Source organism: Silurus meridionalis, chromosome 13 (assembly GCF_014805685.1).
Source record: "Silurus meridionalis isolate SWU-2019-XX chromosome 13, ASM1480568v1, whole genome shotgun sequence".
Taxonomy (NCBI): domain Eukaryota; kingdom Metazoa; phylum Chordata; class Actinopteri; order Siluriformes; family Siluridae; genus Silurus; species Silurus meridionalis.
The window spans coordinates 15,486,816-15,509,772 of NC_060896.1; the positions used below are offsets into that span (position 1 = coordinate 15,486,816).

Here is a 22,957-nt window from a genome sequence, read left to right on the forward strand (position 1 = left end):
CACAGGCTTGCTCATCAGAGATAAATGCACACCGTTCACCTTGACTGTTGATTTCTGTAAAGCTGCTTTGAGACAATGTCTGTTGTGAAAGGCACTATAGAAATAAACTTGACTTGACTTGACTTGACATTACAGGATGCAGAAAAACTAGTTCATCATTTTGTTACATCTAGATTTGACTATTGTAATGCATTACTGTCTGGATGTTGAGTAAGTGCATAAACAAGCTTCAGTTAGTCCAGAATGCAGCAGCAAGAGTCCTTACTAGATCTAGAAAATATGACCACATCACCCTTGTTTTAATCAGTCTACACTGCCTCACAATTTTATCTCGAACTGATTATAAAATACTACTACTGACATATAAAGCACTTAACGCTCTCATGCCGCAGTATCTGAGCGAACTTCTTTACCATTACAATCCCAAACGCCTACTTAGATAAAATGTTGCAGAAAAAATGTGCATTTGTTGTTACCTATAATAATGAAGACTACAGAAGGGGGCAGATCTTTCTCTTATAAAGCCTTACAGTTATAGAACAGCCTTCCAGTTATTGATCGGGACACAGACATGGTCTTAAAAACATATTTATTTACTTTTATCAGTAGGTTTTTCTTAGGTGAAGGAGCAGATCTGGAGGTATATGGATATGTGTTCGTTGAACTGGGATATTTGTATGCTGTCGCCCCCTTAATGTCACGCATTCACTCAGGTTTGCTGATAGTTTGCTGGTTTGCTGGTAGTGTGGTGGGCCGGCTCTTATCCCAGAGATCCCTCATGTCTGTGTTATCTTCTCCCTTTTAGTTATGCTGCCAGAGCGAGTCTTGCCGGAGTCCCCAACTGCACATTGTTCTTAACTTTTATACATCATGGTTAATAATCAATATCTTTCTCTTCCGGTCACCCCTCTTCTCTTTCTCTCTCAGTCGAGTTAAACATGCTCCTGAAGTACCAGTGAATACTGTTCCTGCCCCCTCCCCTCCTTGGATCTGCCCGCTTCATCCTGGCCTGCCACTGTAGGGTGTTCTCTTCGATGGGCGACCACTCTGTGCAGCTGGGTATAGTTTCACATCAAGGACCTGGGGATCCATGAAATTAACAAAGGAGCTTTGAGGATGAATTTGGACTGTACTTAATGTCAACAGTCTGCTACAATGACTCAGGACTACAATTTGCATTTGATCACCATCACTGCACCCCTCAACATTGTTTAGCTGTAATAAATAGACATTTGTTATCTTTCATCTTTTCATTCTTTTCATAACATTTTTCTTTTGAGTCTGGTTCCTCTCAAGTTTTCTTTCACATGCCATCTCAGGGAGTTTTTCCTTGCCACAGACACCACCATTAGGGTGGTGTCTCATTAGGGACAAACTTACACTCATAAAGAACAATCTTGTTCAAATTTTATATAAATTAACATTTCAAGAACAACTATTAAAATTACTTTAATACTAATTATAACTATTTTTATTTATTTTTTTTTTATAAAACTTTTAATACATTTTTAATAGCCTTCTAATTTAGCAATTGATTTGTTTCATGCAAAGGTAACACTTCAAATTAAGCTAATTAGATTTGAGATATAATAACATATATAATTGAAATACTTTTAAGTCTGAAATATTGCAGAGATGAAGAAAAGGCCAAGATACCATTGTTACAAAGTCAACAATACATCATCAACACTAGAGATATGGCCTTGGGTTACAATTTGTGTTAAAAAAAAAAAAAACTAAAAAAGACCTACAATCCTAAATGATCTTAATCTGCATGGCACATTAAGGACACAAATTCAAAGCTGTCCCAGTAGCTCACAGCCCATTAGAATGGAATGGTCGAATTAGGTTCAAACAATGAGGTATGTATTACCTTGCACTAAGGTCTACAAATGTCAGCTCTATCAGTCTGCCTTTGTAATATATTAATTTTAATCATTGTTCAAATGGTTGACAGTACAGCACAACACATCTCTCTCACACACACACACACACACACACACACATGCACACACACTATTATATTATGCGTAAGTCTTCCTCTATCACTTATATTTTTCACAAGATTGGTACACTGGTAAACAGACTGTAACAGACAGACAAAACAACCAAGCCCGATATTCATTAATCATTTTAAACGTTCATATATAAACATGCTTTAAACACAAAAAGGCTTTTATTCATCAGAAATATAGCAATTTACTTTTAATAAAGATATATACATTTTACATTTTTTTTTTACATTATTTAGGTTTAAGATAAGGTAATAATGTGTTAAAAGGCATATGTGAATTTGTATATGTGCAATATTTTATGCTTCACAAGTGTCTTTCTAAAGATATAAGCACAGGGGTTCTCCTACAACTTTGTGTGGAACTGGGGTAACTTTGTTGACACATGTTAGTTTTCCTATTGCTAACATAATGGTGTAAGATACACTCCCTCAAAGACTGTAACCTAACACTAAACCAAGACAGGACTAACTAGAAAACTACTATCTACCAGTGCTATTGATGTTTATTTTTGGTTGCACTGTTTGACATAAATAATTGTTATTATTTTATGTGAGGTGGGTTGGTTGTGACAAAATATGCATGGAACAAAAAGGGGAAATGAAAAATGTTTTATCTTCATATTTCTAAAGGCAATACATATAATATATAATTATGCAACATAATTACAATAAAATAAATACAAATAACTTTTAAGTAATCATACATTTCTGAGGCATATAATATGGAGCACGTAATTAATTGCCATTTAAGTTTATATATAAACTTAATATATAATTAACAAATTATATAATATTAGATTTACATAAACTTACTTATTACATATAATTAAGTAATTATTTACATGTGCCTCATATTATATGCGTCAAAAAATGTTTAATGATTATTTAAGTCATTTGTATTGTAATTATGTTATATAATGCCTTTAGATCACATTCAGCTTTGTTATATTTCACTTTTTTGAACATTGAATCTATATTCAAGAGATATTAGAAGCTCCTTAATGCCACAAATTTGTCTATCAGAACTTGATGGGTTTTAATTTAGCAATATCATGCCTTAAGAAATCCAGTGTTTATTAAAATACACTAGAAAGCTAGTCAGTGAACTACATTGTGCTTATATATAGAAATTCTATCTCCATAAAAGCTTAAACGCATCAAAGCATGAAACAGCCTCCAATGCAACCTATACAAATTCTAAATATTTAAAGCTGTTTTTTTTAATAGTGGGTTTTTGTTTTTTCCAGGAACCTAACAAGTCTTGATTGGAGGGGAGCTGTAAGGAGATATCTGTTGCCTGTGTTTAATCAGAGACAGTCAGATGAGATTGGATTCATTGTTCTGATGGAGAGCACTGTTATGAAGATGGACAGTCACTTTGCTTTCTAAGTGAAACTATCATTTAGCCTCAATTCGCAAAAGAAAAGGCCCATTTGTTATCAACCACAGAGTGCAGAAGAGTGGGCTGTAGAAAGGCTGGGTAGGAATGGCAATGCCACACAATTATACCACTCAGGAATAGGCACAGAAGAAAAACAGCATGAAATAAAATAAAGGGCTATGCATGTAGGTGTGCAATGCTGTTGTGCTGATTTACCACAAATTATATATGTCCAGATCTAAGAACTTTATAATGAAGTTGAGAACAGTGAAGCTACATTGACCTAATATAGCTTCAATTTAACTGTTTTACTATAGAACACACAATATAACATAGAACGTAAAATCTGTTAACTAATAAAAAGTCCCTCCACAATACCTGGTGTCAACAACAAAGTGGTGTTTCTGTTCTTTTTTTTTTTTCTTTTGCTGACATGTCCTTTTGATAAACTCAATTTGAATGTACTGCAGTGTTACAGTGCTCTCTATATTCTTCACAAATAAGCAGTAAGTTAATATAAGCATACATTTTCTCTATACTGTTATTCTTTAATGGCATCTGAAATTTGTTTCCAATACTTCATGTTTTCTTTTTAAAGTCCTAAATTCTTGTGTGTGTTGCTCACTAATGCTCCCTGACATACTAGCAGTAAAGTTATCTGATTGACATTTCACAGTGTATTTGCCTTCCCATGACCATATTTACTCAAGTACACAAAGCATGTACTTGAGTAAAAGTAGAGATACAGTAGGTAAAATATTACTCCAGTAAAAGTGCTCCCTTTAAACTTTTACTTGAGTAAAAGAACAAAAGTATTTGCCTTCAAATGTACTTAGTATCCAAGTACTATGTTTTATTATAGCTATAATGCCTTAGTGTCATTTTGACTCTCTTCTTAATCAACTCAGTTTATGTAAAAAAAAATATTGTAATGTTACTCTTAGAATGCCAATCTATTATTATAATTCTATTAATACTTTAAACACTGTTTGATATCTAATAAATGATCATGAGCTCAAAACCTACTTTTCACCGACTTATAAAAACCATGCAAATAAGGCCACAGTTTCTTCCATGATTTATTCCCCTGAAAATATTCTGCTTGCTGTTGAACTGACACTGACCTGTATGTTTATGCTAAATAAATACCACCAACTGGCAATGGCGGTTTTAGCTTGAAAGATGCCTGGGTGGACCACGTCACCCCCCATTGATTAGTTTCAGCTTTGAAACACTCCTCTCTGCTTCAGCTACTGTCACTGTATGAGTTAGACATATTCTCAGAGCAGTCCACAAATTTGGATATATTTCTGAGAGCTTTATTTCATTTATAAATAATCACCCTAAATGTATTTATAGGATGATTAAATACATGTCATTGTGCACAATTTATCAAACGCTCAGAACTAAGAACCATACAACTCCTTGGCTATTTGTAGCCATAAGATACATACAATATCTATAACCTTATAATATATGTCTTTTAAATTAAGTACAATCACAGAAAATCTTTATGACCACCTCAATTAAAGGTAACCAAATCAATAAGCGCATATTTACCTAAATATAACTATACTAGTTGGGCTGTAATTGTTTTGTTGCAAGCTACACACATTATGATAAAAACATATTATAAATTACAAATGTTATGCAAACTAAAAGAAATATTGTTGCTCTATGCACAAAAGCATAGCAGGCAACACAGCATAACCTGTGATATAGTAAAACGCTATATATATAAAAAAGATATTTGACTTTGAAATGTAGGGAAGTAAAAGTCTTCCCGAATGGAAATACTTGAGTAAAGTACAGATACACGAAAAACTATTTAAGTGCATTTACTTACGTTTGTCAGGGAACCACCAGGCACGCCTCCCTCCTGCACTCAGCACATTTGCTCAGCCTCGCCTTCCTACTAATCACCTACATTTGTCTCCAATCTACACTCCCCTTTATATGGGCGCCTTTCCCACTCGCTCACCGTCCGGTCTACAGTTTGCACTAGAGATCATTCATGGACTTCCCATGCTACGAATTCTACCTGTTTTCTGGCTTGTGCTTCTGCTGAAGTTCCTGTCTTGTGTACTAAAGCAAATAAAGCTTATTGACTTTATTCTGGTTTCCGACTTTTGATCCAAGCTCTTGATAAAATACCCATCTTGGTCATTTAAAACCTTTAATGTTGTCAACTTGCCAATGATTGAGAGAGTAGCATGGAGGTTGGTAAAACAAAGAGGTAAAAGAAAGAGGTTGGTAAAAAGAGCCAAGTGAACCATTTCATCTTCTTAAAATGTGAGTCAGCTGGTATCCATTATCATTGAACCTCTTCTCCCACGAGGGAAAAACCAGACAAGCCCTACTATCTCTATACAACTCCTACTATCTTATCTTATCTTATCTTAGTCAAATAATAACTGGTATAATAAAGAAAAGAGATAGTTGCTTAATCCTTGGCCATAGCCTATACAACAATTTAGAATGTTCTGATGATGAAAGCACTAGTGCAGTACTAGAACACAGTCCGTGTCATCACCAATAGTCTCTACAGAGCAGGAATAAATTGATTGTAATTCACTATCCATCAAGACTTTCAGAACCACACCACAAGATAAAAAGTATATTCCATAAGATTAAAATAACTAATTAAGATTCAGAAACCCATGTTGTAATTTGCAAAGAAATACCAGATCTAGCCAAATAATTCTGCCATGGAGGAAGTATCTATTCATGGTCCAAAACATATGAGCTCAATGGTCAAGAATTGTGTGGTTTATTACATGGCTGCTTCTAGAACGAGCTCAATAATCCTTATTGCGTATATAATTCATGATGGTAGCAGCGGACTGATTCCTCCTAATGATTATCTTGTACACTGCAAATATAACAAAGGAATTCAGGGTTCAGAATGTTCAAAACATTCATCAGAAGTTAATCCAACTGCACATGAAAAGAAGACTAAAGGTAAACATTGAAAGAAGCTTCAAGTCTGGAGATGTCATGGTATATGAACTGTGTTTCGTTTTATTTTGTTTAATTTAGAAATCTGGTCTAATTGATCAGGTCTCAAATTTAACTTCTGTCAAAACCAAAATAAACAAAAAATAGTCTCTGTCGTTCTAATACTTTCACATAAGATTTCAATATTCTTTTTTGTGTCAAAATCATTTTGGATGATTATCATTCGAATTGCTCAGTGCGTGAGTCGACTCTCTGATAAATTAAAAACCTCTTATAATATATGGGCCAAAAAATAAGACCTGCAAAATGAGCAAGAGATTTTCTTGCAGATTTAAAAATTAGCACTCATTTTAATTTCACTAGAGACTATAGCCACTACAATGAAACCCCTCACATTCCATTGCTAAGCAAAAAAAATATTGTTAAGAAGAAAAGATGCAAATGTTTGTCTGGATCATGTCACCACACAGAATGGTTTGAATTTCAGTTTTTGCTAGTCTGTATCTCTAATGACCTGAGTAAAAAAAAAAATTGCTTGTGAATCTAGGAATCTTTGACTATTTTATACAGTGGGAGACAATTGATTGAACTAAAAGAATACTCTACAGTCTCTATTTTACAACAACAATGAATGCATTTTTGTCCATCATGTGTATTTAAAGCATGTTAATTCATATTTGAGCATGTCTTTGTTAGGCTCAACACTGTGAATTGGAAACCTACATTTGAACCACAAACCCTTTTCTGAAACACACACACACACACACACACACACACACACACACACACACACACACACACACACACACGGGAGTTGGGGGATGGGTTGCAGCTTCAGCAATTCAGCTGAGTTGATTTTATCCTTAGGCTGGAAATGACCTTGTGAACTTAAGAGTTTTTCTCTCTTTCCTTACTTATCTTCCCCTAGCAGTCAACAACCTACTTACTATACAGTACCTGAATAGGTAGAGTGATAGCTGTTGACAGGTATGGGTTACTACACTCTCTCACTTCAAGTATGTGTAGGTGTATGTGTGTTTGAAGTGTAAGTACAATAGCAAGTTGATATGCTACACCTAAGAAACTGTTGCTTTCACACATCATAGCTCAAAGCCTTCTGCCCTGGATTGGTTTCGATTTCATTAGCACTATAAATGCTCACTCTGCATGCATTTTTGCACCCATGGTCTGTAATCCTATTGAGCTGGAGCTCAATCATTACCTTATCTGCCCGCTAAGCAGGTAACCATTAATAAGTGTTAACTTTCCTATGACCTCCACAAATGTGCAATTTTTTCCCTCTATTCTGACACATGATCCAGCTGTGGACTTGACCTAAAAATCTATGTTTATTTTTTCAGTGCTAAAAAAACAGTGTGTGAACAAGAGAAGTGAAATACACAAAACCTAGTATTTCTGGAGATATCCTTTTAAACAAGTTAGCAGGTCATATACAAAAAAGCAAATAAATATGGCAGTCTGACAAGTCTACAAGCTATGCACACATTTACACCACCATTAAAGAGTCCAGTGTTATAACATTCATTCATTAACATTTTACTCCTGTATTTAGAATAACCTAGATATGCTTTTAAGAAATCTCTGCTGTTTTTCCTTGATGCAAGACTTGGACCTTAAACAAGCATTATCTTCCAGGTGTGTCCAGATGTGTTAACTGCCTTCTATTTGACTGCCTTTGGAATAATAAATTAGGCTGTCCTTGATCATTTTATATATATATATATATATATATATATATATATATGTGTATACTGACAATCAGATTGGCTGATGTCTTAAAAAAAAAGGAGACTTTTTTATGTAGACTTAGACCCATGTTTTACCAGTCCAGAACAAGTGCAGACAAAAAAAATGGAAAATCAGAACTCCTGTGTGGGAGTAGTTGTAAAAACATAAAATGTCTATATCCCATCATGTAACAATTAGGATCCTGCTTAATAATAAGAGGGCTTTGGTGGGCTGTTCTTGAGGCTAGCAGCAGTGTTCTGAGTGTGTTGTTGCTGTTACTTGTTAAAGTACAGTAATCCACTATTTATCATGGTGGTTACATTCCAAAACCGCCCACGATAAACAGAAAACCGTGATAAATGGGCGCCACCCCAAAAATGCTATTTTATGTATACAGTTCTTTACTGTATTAACATTTTAATTATTTATAATTAATAAATATATGTTAATTAATAAATGTCATTTTTTCAACATAAAACTCCATAAAAACAATTCCCTCTACGTTTTTTTGGTCTATAGTGCTATCCACGAGAGACCAGGAAAATCAGCGAAACAAATTAGTTATGTGACAAATGCAATTCTGCGATAAACCGGGGGCGTGAAATTCGAAACGCGGTAAAACGGGGGATTACTGTGTCCCTTAGTGTTTAGAATAGGTCCACTAATTAGCCTTCTTGAAAGCATGCACCCATGTTCACACATGGACAAAAAGACAATATTCCAATATTCCCCACCTGTAACCTGCCTATGCTCTCAACAGAGTTTAACCATCATTGACATAGCAAGTATGTATATCAATTGCCTTGTTCATCAGCACATCAGGCTGATGTGCTATTTAAAACAGATGTACTATTCACGCAAGACAGCATTTCTTACCTCATCACTTTCGCCGCCTTAAACATATATCCTTTGGGAGCTGGCAGTCTGACTGTCACATTGCCACTCCTAAACCCAAGCATTTCTCTCTGTGATAAAGATGGCTGCAGATGTGGAGGAATCTTTTCAGCCTTCTAGAAAATAGAATGGAGTCAAGCCACATGCATGTAAGGATAGACGGGTGAAATAAATCAGAGGCTGTCTACAGCTAAAGGCATTTGCATCCCTGAAATGGAGCTCAAGAGAAGGGATGGGAGGGGAATTTCACAACTCCAAAAAGTTCTTTATTCAAGAAATTAAAAAAATCAGTAGTCTTGGCTAACAAATATACCGTATGCAAGCAATACTGGTATATTTATCATTAATTGTTTATAATATGACAAACTGGTTCCAAGTTCAACATAGATAGAATTTTAAGGAAAGTAATACCTTGATGACTTAGTTTAGACAGATGCATTGAACTTGTCCTTGAATGACTCAATGTCACAGAAAAGGGCATATTGTTCTTTGGAGACCTTAAACAGGCTTAAAATTCTTAAAATCCCCACAAGGCAAGCTTAGCGAGAATTAAAACAACCAATCTGGGCTAATATGTTACTGCATGCAGTGAAACACATTTTAAGAAAGCATTTGTAATATCCATAATTATTCAAAATATATTAACTTAAAAGCTAAACCTTTAGGAGGTCCTTTAGTACAAAAAGAAATGAGAAGAATGCTTATACTACATTTACAGCATTTGGCAAATGCCCTTATCCAGAGTGACTTACATTTATTTCATTCATACAATTGAGCAACTATGGGGTTAAGGGACTTTCTCAGGGGCCCAGAAGAAGCAGCTTGATGAAGCTGGGATTTGAACTCATGACCTTTGGATCCAAAGTTCAATGCCTTAAACATGAAACTACCACCTCCCCATGCTACATTTATAAGTAGCATAAAATATGAGATTTCATCGAATAGTTGTTAAACGTACCACTTTGCTTAAACCCTGGTCATGTCAGTAATGCGAAAAGTAGGACCCAAATGCAGGACGCAGCAATAAAGCAAGACTGAAGTCTTTAGTACAAAATAACCAAGGAAACACAAAAAACAAAGTGTCCAAAAACTTATGGTCCTCTGGGAAGTAATCCACAAAACAGGGTCCAGAAAATTTACAGTCCTCCAGGTGAAATAATCCACAGAAAAACACACAAAGTGTCCAGAAAAAAAAACACACGACTGATATGCGAGCGGAAAAAAAACCGAGAGAGAGGGAGAGAGGGGGTTTGTGAATGAAATAAAAGGAAAACAAAGCAAACACCGCGGCGGGCGGCACAGCGCGAAATTGCTGAAAAAATGAAAAGAAAACTGGAAGATCCGAAACCGAAAGCAAAAATACAGGAACAACAAAACCGAGGGACAGGGATGTCTCAAAAAAAAAAACATGCAAGCCAACGAGACAATCTGGCAGCGAGCGTGAGAAAACCGTGTCTATTTATGTGATGGCAAGATAGCGGCGGGACGGTTGCGAGTTCGCGCTTCCCCGGAAGTGGAAGCGCCGGAAGTGCATGCGCCGCTGGCTGACAGTACCACTAACCCCCAAGGCCGGCTCCAGACGGTCCACCAGGCTGGTCCGGGTGATCACGGTGGAAACAGGAAATAAGGCCGGGAAATAAGTAGCCCTCCCAGTCCACAAGGTACTGCAACCCCCGACCCCTGCGCCTTCAGCATAAGAGACGGCGCACAGTGAAGGCGGGGCCCCCGCCAATGACCAGGGCGGGTGGAGGGGGCCTGGTGGAGGGAACCAGGGAGCAAGCCTGAACAGGTTTGAGGCGTGAAACATGAAAGGTGGGGTGGACACGGAAGACTCTGGGAAGGCGGAGGCGGACAGCCGCAGGATTGAGGACCTTGGATATAGGAAAGGGCCCAATAAAATGAGGGGCCAGTTTACTGCATGCGACCCTCAGCGGCAGGTCCTTGGTAGAGAGCCGGGGTGGTACACGGGTGCTGGTCGGCGTCTGCGGTTGGCCCAGCGGGCATAGCAGTGGGAGGACCTGAGGAGAGCCACCCGGGTATTCTTCCAGGCACGGCAGCAGCACCTGACCAAAGCACCGGCTGAGGGTACTGAGGTCTCAACTTCTTGAGATGAAAAAATGGGCGGATGATAGCCATAAGCGGCTTGGAAAGGGGAGAGACCAGTGGCTGAGGACCGCAGAGTATTATGGGCATACTCAGCCCATATCAATTGCGAAGCCCAGGAAGCGTTGTCGTCAGTGCAAAGGATGCGAAGGGCTGTCTCCGGGTCCTGGTTTAACCTTTCAGCTTGCCCGTTGGTCTGCGGGTGAAACCCGGAAGACAAGCTGCCGAGATACCCAGAAGGCGGCAAAATTCCTTCCAAAAATTGGCAGTAAACTGTGGACCCCGATCCGAGACAATATTACTAGGGAGACCATGGAGCCGGAACACGTGCTGCAGCAAAGCTGGGCGGTTTCTTTGGCCGAGGGCAGTTGAACGGGTGTTCGGCGCCCTCCAACCAATGACGCCATTCCTCAAGCGCCAGCTTGACGGCCAGCAGCTCGCGATCCCCGATGGAGTAGTTCTGTTCCGCAAGACATAGTCGGTGTGAGAAGATGGCACACGGATGGAGGCGGTTGTCGGTGGCACCTCTCTGAGACAGAATGGCCCCCACATCCTTGTCAGAGGCATCAACCTCCACAACAAATTGCTGGGATGGATCAGGCAGGGTAAGAACAGGTACAGAAGTGAACCAGGTCTTGAGCTCCAGAAAGGCCTGTTCCGCCTCAGGATTCCAAGTGAATGGCTGACGAGTAGAGGTGAGTCGGTGTAGTGGTGCCACGATGGTGCTAAAACCGTGGATGAACTTGCGGTAAAAATTTGCAAAACCAAGGAATCTTTGCAGTTGCTTGCAATTCTCCGGTTCGGGCCACCCCACTACGGCACTGATCCGGGTCGGATCCATTTGAACATTCCCTGCTGACAAGATGAAGCCCAGAAAAGAAGTGCTGGACACATGGAATTCACATTTCTCAGCCTTCACATACAACTGGCTCTGAAGTAGACAGGTGAGCACAGTGCGTACATGGCAGCGGTGTTACTCCAGGGAGCGGGAGTAGATCAGAATGTCGTCCAGGTAGACAAACACAAACTGATGGAGCATGTTCCGAAGAACGTCGTTGACCAGGGCCTGGAAAACAGCAGGGGCGTTATGGCCTGCTGGGGTGTTAAAGGCTGTTTTCCATTCATCCCCCTCACGGATGCGTACCAGGTGGTAGGCGTTGCGGAGGTCAAGCTTGGTAAAGATTGTGGCTCCCTGGAGGAGCTCAAAGGCCGAGGACATCAAAGGCAAGGGGTACCGATTCTTAATGGTGATTGAGTTAAGTCCCCGGTAGTCGATGCAGGGGCGGAGGCTCTTGTCCTTCTTTTCTACAAAAAAGAAACCTGCCCCCGCCGGGGAGGAGGAAGGGCGGATGATCCCAGAAGCGAGGGACTCCCAGATGTAGTCCGCCATAGCTTTCCTTTCAGGACCAGTCAGGTGGTAGAGGCGGCCTCGGGGAGGAGTAGTTCCCGGCAATGGATCAATACCACAATCATAAGGACGGTGGGGCGGTAGAGATAAGGCTCTTGCTTTACTGAAAACAGTGCCCAGATAATGGTATTCTGCAGGGACAGAGCTGAGGTCGGAGGGGGGTTTCCCCACCAGAACGATTAGGAATCTGGGGAATCGAGGAGAGACAGCTGGCATGACACAAAATCCCCCATTTCAACACCCGGCCACTGGTTCAGTCCAGGCGAGGGTTGTGCCTCTGCAACCACAGGAAACCAAACATGGCAGGTGCTCACGGTGATCGGATGATGAGGAACGATAACCATTCACGATGTTGTTCAGCGATGGAAACGAGGAGAGGCTTGGTGCGGTGGGTGACCTGATGGAGAATATGGCCGTCAAAAGCGCGGACCAGGAGCGGCACAGGAAGAGGTTTGGACTCAACACTCAGTTGACGAGTGAGCTCCTTGTCCAAAAACTCGGCGTCCGCCCCGGAGTCAACAAACACCGCTAATTCACGACTGTGCCCCTGGACATCGACCCGAACCTTGAGCAATGGCCTAGAGGGGGCTGGGAGTCCTTGGCTGCCAGGATCTATGGAACCCCCGTCTGAGCAGAATTCCCTCATCCGTCAGTCGATTTGGGTGGCCAGGCTGATCAGGGAGCTCATCCTTGATCTCCGCGTTGAGACCCCATAGAAAGGCATTGTAGAGTGCCGTGGAATCCCACTCACTCTCGGCCATGGTGGTGCGGAAATCCATGGCGTATTCACCCGGGGGGTGGCTGAGTTGAAGATCTTGCGTAACTCCTCAGAGAATGCGCAAGAGGAGGCACAGACCGAGGAATGGCGTTCCCACTCTGCCGTGGCCCACCGTTTGGCCTTACCCAAAAGCAGGGAGATCACATAGGCCACCTTGGTAAGTTCATCTGGAAAAGATGAAGGCTGAAGCTGAAAAGTTATTTTGCAGCTCAACAGGAACGGACAGCACTCCCCTGGTTGTCCTGCGAAGCGCTCATGAGTCGGCAGATGAACCCCACACTTAGGTGCTGGTGGTGGGACGGGTGCTGGAGCGGCTGACGTGGCGGCATGAGCAGTGGGGTTCTCTGAAACAGACGCCTGGGCTACAGGGGCTTGGTTGCGCTGGAGAGCCAGTTCACGAATCGCGCTTGCCAGTTCCTGTATCTGCTGGTGATGGGAGGTGGTGAGCTGCACCAAGGAGGAGAGCTGAGACTGCAGATCGTCCGCTGGGTTCATGTCTGGCCAGATTGTACTGTCAGTAATGCGAAGAGTAGGACCCAAATGCAGGACGCAGCAATAAAGCAAGACTGAAGTCTTTAATACAAAATAACTAAGGAAACACAAAAAAACAAAGTGTCCAAAAACTTATGGTCCTCTGGGAAGTAATCCACACATAAAAACACAAGAGCAAAGTGTCCGAAAACTTATGGTCCCCTGGGTAAAGTAATCCACAAAACAGGGTCCAAAAAGTTTACAGTCCTCCAGGTGAAATAATCCACAGAAAAACACACATAAACAGAGTGTCCAGAAAAAAAACACACGACCGCTATGCGAGCGGAAAAAAAACCGAGAGAGAGAGAGAGAGGGGGTGTTTGTGAATGAAATAAAAGGAAAACAAAGCAAATGCCACGACTGGCGGCACGGCGTGAAACCGAGGAAAAAACAAAAGAAAACCAGAAGATCCGAAACCGGAAGCAAAAATACCAAGAGAGGGGGATGTCTCAAAAAAAAAAAAAACATGGAAGCCAACGAGACATTCTGGCAGCGAGCGTGAGAAAACCGTGTCTATTTATGTGATAGCAAGATGGCGGCCGAGACGGTTGCGAGTTCGCGCTACCCCGGAAGTGGAAGCGCCGGAAGTGCATGCGCCCCTGGCTGACAGGTCAAGTGAGAAACATCTTCTAATGTGAAAGTAAGTGTGTAATTAAACAACTTTCTGGTATCCAGTTTTAGTGACTAATGGCATTTGCTTTGTAAACTAATTTTACTGATCTCTAAGATAGAGAAGAAATGTCATTTGGTACTCCTTGTCAGCATTAGCAACATTGAGAAAATAATGAGCATGATTTATAAGTAAGGTTTATTATTACTAAGTAGATGCAGCTATATATTTAATTTTATACAGTTAATTTTACTCTTCCATATAACCACTTGAACTACTTGATATCTTCATATCTTATACATATCCGATAACACAGCCTTTTTCAATTGTCTGAAAGGCAAGCTCTTGTAGCTCTTTAAAGTTCAATAATTTCTCTTCTGGATTAGCATTTGTACCTCTCCAATCTAAACTCCATTTATTTTTTAAATGTTGTACGTATCTGTGTACAACAATTTGACATAAGAAATAAAGGGTTGACCAAAACCAAAAGCATCAAAACATTTATAAAGAAAGCATTCTCTTGGTTAGAAAAATAAAAATAACAACAATTTCATGTACTTTGGCATAGGAAATCAAATCTTGGAACAAAATAATATTATTAAAAATTGAGCAACCAGGAACACAATCTTGTTGCAGTGATTAGTGCAGTTTGATCTGCATGAATCACCGAAGCTATACAGCATTTAATCCTGTTGGTTAGAACTTTGAAAAGTATCTTTTAATCAACACCAAGCAAAGACACAGGGCACCAGTTTTAATGTTTCCAAGGTCACACTTCTTGGGTAATACAGTTATCACAGCCCTTTTAAAGGCTCACAGGAAGTGTGCCTTTATCTAGGCAGTTCAAGACTGAAAACAAGTCTTTTAGAACCACTGTTCACAACTGCTTGTAAAATTCAGCATTTAGTCCATGTAATCCTGGAGCTTTTCCTGGAGAGAGTTCATGAACAGCTACAGTCAATTCATCAAATATCAAGTCTATGTTTCTCATCCGCTGCATTATCCGTGTAAAGCTGCTTTGAGACAATGTTCATTGTTAAAAGCACTATAAAAAAAATGAATTAAATGTCTTCCCTCACCATATTCATAAACCTCCTCCTTGGCCTTCATATTTTTCTCCTTCCTGGCAGCTCAATCCCCAGCATTATCCTACTAATATACTCCATGTCCCTCCTCTGCACATGTCCAAACCTCTTACAGGTTGCATCTCCTCATAAAATGTAGTCCACCTGTGTGCACCTTCCTCCACTCTTATACGTCACCCTATGCTCCTCCTTCTTCTTAAAATTTATCATCACCACTTTAACTTTCAGATTTACGTTCATGACCTTATCAGAAACTCTCTTCACCTCCACTACACTCTTACTGTACTCTTCCTTCAGGATCACCCCTACACCAGTTCTCTTTCCATCCACACCATGATAGAACAGTTTAAACCCCCTCCAATGTTCCTGGCTTTACACCTTTTCCACTTGGTCTCCTGAACACACCACATGTCTACCTTTCTCTGCTCAATCATATCAGCTACCTCTCTCCCTTTACCAGTCATAGAACCAACATTTTTATCAACCCTAACCTCCACTCTCCTATACTTCTCCTTTCCCTGCTGTTACTGCAGACATCTTTCCCCTTTTCTTCTTCTCCTTTGGCCAACAGTAACACAATTTTCACCAGTATCCTGTTGGCTAACAATACCTATAGTGGTCGTTGGTAACCTGGGCCTTCACCAATCTGGTATGAAATTCAGATTTGTGATCCACTTGTTTGCTTTGGCACATGTTTTACGCTGGATTCCCTTCCTAACTCAACCCTCCCCATTTATCCGGGCTTGGGACCGGCACTAAGAGTGCACTGGCTTGTGCAACCCTAATGGCTGGGTTTATAAAGAAAAATAAATAAGGAGTAATATTGCACAGAAGGAACAGAAGTGGTATTGCACATATTTTAATTTTATTGCACAACGGGGAGAGCATTTAAGTGTTCATGCTCCTGAATCCACAATTATCTCCAATGTTTTAAGGGTGTTAAACTCCAGGTTGTTATGACTCAACCAGACAGCTAGCTGCTCAACCTATTCCAACCTTTATATGCAGCTTCATCACTGTTTTTGATGAGGCTGATGGCTGTAGTGTTGTCTGCACACTTCAGGAGCTTGACAGAGGGGTCTGTAGAGGTACAGTCATTGGTGTTGTTGAAGGCTAACGGGTTAAAGGATAGGGAAACCTTTGCAGGTGTTTTGAGTTAATTAGCTGATTAGAGTGTGACACCACGAGTCTCCAATATTTAACTTTTTCACAAAATACTAATTTCCTGAGATACTGAATTTTGGGTTTTCATTAGCTGTAAGCCATAATCATCAAAATGAAAAAAATAAACACTTGAAATATATCTGTCTGTGTGTGATGAATCTAATATACACGTTTCACTTTTTGTATTGATTTACTAAAATAAATCAACTTCTTAATGATTCTAATGAATTGAGATGCACCTGTAATTTTGCCCTACCTTCAAACGTATGTTCTACAGCCATCTCATCATCTTCAGCAGACAGATTCTTATAATCCTTATCAAAATCCTCCTTCTGTAACTTAAAATCCACCACCTCTTAAATCAGTGTCTTCTTTAGTCTAACTGATTGTTTCATTGTTGCATGTTTTAGTCTCAGTTACGGCAAGTCTTTGAAGGCACGTGTTCAGTGCCCACCTCTGGCTGTACAGCCTCAGCCACTCTAGCTATATCTACCAGACCACTTCCTGGGTCAACTGACAATGCCCCCCCTTCAAGTCCCTTTGTTTAGCTTTCACCTTAGCCTGCGCGGGTTGTATCGGTACTGTGTCCCCACGGTGTGTCCTTCGCTATATCATTAACCTCCACATTAAATTCACTATTTCAGCACAAATAAAACATTTTATAAATTCTAAATTGCTAAAAATTTTGTACTTTTTTTATGTCAATTGTTAATTTTACTGACAAATTAAGAGGCTCTCCCTGATTGTTCAGAATCATGAAAGCTTGGGACTAAAAATATAATATGTCTAAATTCAGGATTTTTACATTCAATTTGGAATCATCTTAATGGGACTCACTCGTTTTCCAGATCGCTGAAGTACTTTCTACTTTTGCAGAGAAGGTTGCCTCCCACCCGGATCGACGTTGTCCTCACTGCAGTCAGGAGAGTAAGAGAAGGTCAGTCACTCACAGTGAAGCTGCTGTGTCTCATTTCAGAAGCATCCAATGTGATTCCACTTGGCCTCCTCCATATGAGACCCCATCCAGGTGGCTCCAGGACAAAGGGTTCTCCCGGAAGGGCAATCCACACCGTACCATCAAGGTCTCGTGGCATGCCCTTTGAGCCTTGGATGTGTGGAGAGTACCGACGTTCCTGTCCAAGGGCCCTGTCTTGGAAACTCCTCTCACAGGCGCGGCGAGCTCTGGTTCACCCCCGCCCAAAGTTGCATAGGCTATGGCTGTGGCCCCTGAGGGGGCACAGTTTGTAGCAGCTCGTCTCTCTGCTGAGGTAGTGAAGACCATCCTCCATTTTAGAGCTCCCTCTACGAAGAGGTCATATGCCGCGAGGTGGCTGCTGTTCACTTCTGTTCAGTTCTGGAGTTCTTGCAGTAACAGTTTGCCACAGGGGTGACTCCTTCAACCCTGAAGGTTGGCAGGGGCAGTCGCTGGGTAGGCACCCTCTGGTGGCACATTTCCTCTGTGGCACCCGGAGGCTGAGGCCTGGGACGCGACCCGGAGTGCCTGTCTGGGACTTGGCCGTTGTGTTGGCAGCTCAATCTAAGCCCCCCCTTTGAGACCCTGGCCGAAGTGGCCCTTGGTACCTGTCTGTGAAAATTGCTTTCCTCTTGGCGATTTCCTCCCTGAAGAGGGCCAGGGACCTGCAGGCTCTGTCCGTGGACTTGTCTCGCCTGGAATTTGCCCCTGGCATGGCAAGTCCATAAAGGAAGTAGCAGCAGCTGTTTGTCTGCTATGGCCCCAACAGGAAGGGATTCCCTGCCAATAAGCAGACTCTCAGTAGGTGGGTAGTGGATGCTATCTCATCATCTTATGAGTCCTCTGGTCTCACTCCACTCCGAGTGCAGCGGCCTCTATGGCCTGGTCCGCTGTAGTCTCGCTCCAGGACATCTGCGACGCTGCGGGTTTTATGACCTCGACCTCAGAGCTAATCGGGGCTCCTCTGTCCTACGTGCTGGTTGTAAGGCTCTCACACACTATGCAGGGTCTGGTCAGTGTGGTGTGATTAGACACTCATTCGCAAAACGTTGTGATGCAGCTCGAGTTCCTGAATGGGGAACGTCTCTAAGTTACATACTGTATGTAACCCTAGTTTCCCGAGGGAACAAGATGCTGCGTCCCCATCTTCCTGCATCCCTGCGGTGCTTACCTTCTCTCTTTTGTAGAGGTTAATGTCAGTGCAGCCAGTTTGTAGCTCCTGGTTGTTGCAACGTCGCCAGCCGATGACGTCACGACTTGCCTATTGGCCAGATTTCACACATGGTTCAGAGCATGGACAACGCGAGGCGTTCCCAAAGCATTGCTACGCAGTATCTCATTCCCTCAGGGAACTAGGGTTACATACATAACCTAGAAACCTGTTTCTTAAACAAACAGGAGCTAGTGCCGCTAGCTTGTGACCCCACCAGTGACGTAGCGCTTTTCTGATTATACACATGGTTCAGAGCGTGTTCACGCAGAGGTGTTTCCAAAGCATTATTGATACAGCTCGAGTTCCAAGAGGGGAAAAATAATTCATTTAATGTGTTTTTAAAACCAATAACTTTGTGTTCTTAAAACAATTAACTTGACCTGTATTTGTGCCACAGTTTAGCAGGCTGAAAGTAATGCCTTTTAGTCTACTTTGTACCACTGATGGTATCTTTACTGCAGGTTGACAAAAGCTCAGGTATTGCAAATGCCCATAAGCAAATGTGGAAAATATGTCTCTTTCAGGACTCTACGCGCAAATGGCCTGTCTGCTGATACAGCAGGGCTCATGGTGTTTTTAAACAGGAATGTAGCCTTCAACCTCATTTCTCATTCTGCTTCCCCTACCTACGTATGTTATAACAGTACTTTTAAAAAAAGCTGCTAGAGTCTAACAGTAAAACAACAAGGGACAGATGCTAACACTGACTTAAAATTAGGCATTGCCATTTTATGCTCTGCTGCATATATCCTAGATATATGATTAACTCTACTCAAGGTGATTGAAAGACTTTAAAGCTGCCAAGACACCTGTCAGAGTTGCATTGAGTAGCTCAGCTTCCTGCTGCACCTCTCTGGACATGTCGGAGTACTCTAAATATTTGCCAATTTTGCTTGTACATAGAAATAAAAAATAAGCATGTGTTTGCACACACACATACACACACACCACAATATATATGATTGTGCTTTTTGTTGTCTGGATTGCTTCATCTCAGCCAATGATCTTTTGCCTAAATGTCAGAGATGGTGGTGAGAGTAAAATTTCACTGGGCATTAATCCTTTAAACCCTGCAGAGATGGGCTGACCAGGTCACATGAGATCCACTAGAAGTGTCTAGTCTGCTTGCAGCACTGATTAACCTAGAAAGTGGCATCTAGAAAACTGCCAGTGGCTAAATTATCTGGTTTTCTGCAACACATATTTGGGAAAAAAAACAACGGTTGTTTTGATGACAAATGTGCTGAAGCCATTTTCCAGTGCTGTCCAAAATGCTGATTCCTCTCATGCTTTGTAGCAAAGAGGATGTTATCTTTTCCAGGGTGATAAATTACACAGATAGCTAAAGCTCTTCATCCACATTAGTGGAAAACCCTTTTCATAGGGTCTCAACCCAACCAGATAATATCCAAAGGAGTGAATGACAGTGGAAATGGTGTGAATACAGCTGAGCAACAATTCAAATGATCAAATCTTTAGAGAATTCTTTGCTATGAGGTGCCATGTTGAACATACAGTGGTCAGTATGAGAGAATTGTACTCAAAGCACAAATATTTTAACTGCTCTAATATAAGATACACAAATTTGTATGGTCCTGTCAAACATGATTGAATGAACATGCTGAATAGGACTTGAGGCTTTGCATGTTTAAATGATACACAGTACAGATTTTGTTGGCAGTTATTTTGACAATAGATATACTAAAATGGTTGCTGCAATGTGAGGGTATACTCACTTTTGTAAGATTTGGTAAATTCGGTGGGCATTTGGTAACTGGGCCTTTAGTGGGGACTTACCCAACTTAATCCACCTCTTAATACCACCACTATCACGTCGCAATTATAGAAACAACCAATACAAACAAAAACACATCATAACAATGCGTAGCATTACAGAGAGAGAGAGAGGCATTTTGCATATGGAGGTGAATATCATTTTACTAAAGCAAGAAACCCAGTTAAGACAACTTCTAAACTACAACCACAACTGTGCACCTACATCATCTGGAGCAGTTCAGAATCAATATTTGTGTAATACAATGACAAAAACATTAGGTTGTATTTTGTTTACATTTTAATCACCAGAGATGCATAATCAGAATTTGCACCATTCCTTAGAGGCTGTAGTCCAGTGGTACTGCTTAAATTCAGGAGTCTGTGACAGTTTCCCTCTGACCAACCAATTAGAGGATGGAAAAATAAGCTAAATAGCCCTGTAAGGCAAATATGGAATCTGATTGGTTAAAGAAACAGAGCTATTAAATATAACTATAGTAGAAAAGGCCAGCAGAACAGGCTCTGGGCAGATTACATTGACATGGCAGCACATAGAGGCTGAAATCTTATTGGACAAAAAAACCTAAAATCCACATACATGTTCTGGAAGCAGTGCAGCCAAGAGAAACGCTACAAAATGAAGAGAATAAATGTTGGGAATAAATTAATACAATTCAATGGAACAAATATTAGAAATTAGGTTGCAAAGGTAGGTCAGTGCTTTTGATAGTGTTTAGGCCAGCAGAGAAGGCTTTGCTGACCCTGACCGCCACCACTGGTAAATTTTCAATGTTTCAATTGTTTTGCATAGTCAAGGATGCTCATGTTTAGCTGCCCGACAGTAGTTTTAATATTCCTGAGTCAAAATTATTATATTTTACAGCCATAACCAAAGAAATTTATGCCACAGACTTAGCTAAAATAATGCAAGAAAATCTGTCTGATTATGTATGCTGAGGTGGAGGTGCGTTCAGGCATGCCCAAACCTTTAAGTCTATAGCTTGTGCCCATGGCCACACAACCCTATACCTACAGTTGCAACAGCAGTGAGTAGCTGCTGCAGTCATCCTTACCATTTTGATTGAGTTCAAAGGCTGTGAATTTATTTGACATGTTTTTTTTTTACATCTGTGACAAGTTCCCTTTGAAAGTGCAGAAATGGAGTATGACAGCACTTATACAGAACGCATACAAACTATAATGTATGTGTGTTCATCCATGCCATTCCAGTGATATGGAGGGAGAAGAAGGACCATATAATTGATGCTACTTCTGCATAATTTTCTTTCAGAAACATGACGTTTATTAAGTACCTAAACCTTGCCTCTGCAATAAGACCAATAGCACATGATGAAAGTCTTCCTGTTCTGAAACCACCAGAGATGTGGACACTCGAGAATGAGGATAAGGAGGAATGCAGATGCAGATTTCAAGACATTAATAGCTAACAATCATCATTTAATTTTTCAGGTAGAGCTCAACAATCTTGTCAGAGATTTGGATTTAACAACAAGCCAGTCAGGGCTGCTTGGATCAAAGTTACAATGATGGAACCTGTTGTCACCAGGTACAAAAATGTTTTTCACTGCCTTCATGAAGACTTGACTAAATTCTAAGTTGACAGTCTGACCTTTTGCAGTGACGTCTGTGGATTTCTTTCTGCTCTCATCATTGTTAAATTTCACGACCACTTTGCTGCACAATGGCAATATCTACATTCCATACTTATCGGACATGCTGTTCATATGAAGAAAACATACAAGAGCTTGCAGCTGCTGCTTAAAAACCTTTAGTACTTCAAGTAAAGCTGGATTACATGCAGCAATCTGAAGGTGGTTGCATATTGGATACACCAAGTAATGTTGTTTTCTTTGCAAGTGGGACAGCTCAGCAAGTGATTTACATTACATTATAAAGGACTAGCCACCTTAAAGCAAAATTGGTTTCTGTGAAAAAGAATGTTGCATATGACCCACTGGTTGATCAAAGAAGACATTTATTCTATTGTTCCTCATCATACATCGGCTCAAAAAAAATGTGTTAAGGCTACTAACAAGCAAAGTAAAGCCTCTGCATGCTTGCAATAAATGTTGCCACACATTAGTGATGACAAATGTGTTGCATGGACTGCCATCAAGAATTTCATTTTAAAATTTCTGGGCAACCACAGGGCACTAAACTACCTCAAACAGGTTGCTCTAGGCATAGAAGTCATTGAACCGCAATATCATCGAGGATACATTTTCTTCATTTCCACTTGGACTTCTTCTCAGCCACCTTGTTTCACCAAGACATTGCCAACATGGAGAAAGTCTAAAAG

At 40.7% G+C, this 22,957-nt stretch overlaps 1 long non-coding RNA gene across 1 annotated transcript; it reads left to right on the top strand.

Annotated features, from left to right (window-relative positions):
- Positions 1-272: 272 nt before the first annotated feature.
- On the top strand, positions 273-5,507 carry LOC124395425. The gene is made up of 2 exons (XR_006927625.1): positions 273-1,059; positions 3,262-5,507. It is a non-coding gene; the product is annotated as an uncharacterized LOC124395425 (long non-coding RNA).
- The last annotated feature ends 17,450 nt before the right edge of the window (positions 5,508-22,957 follow it).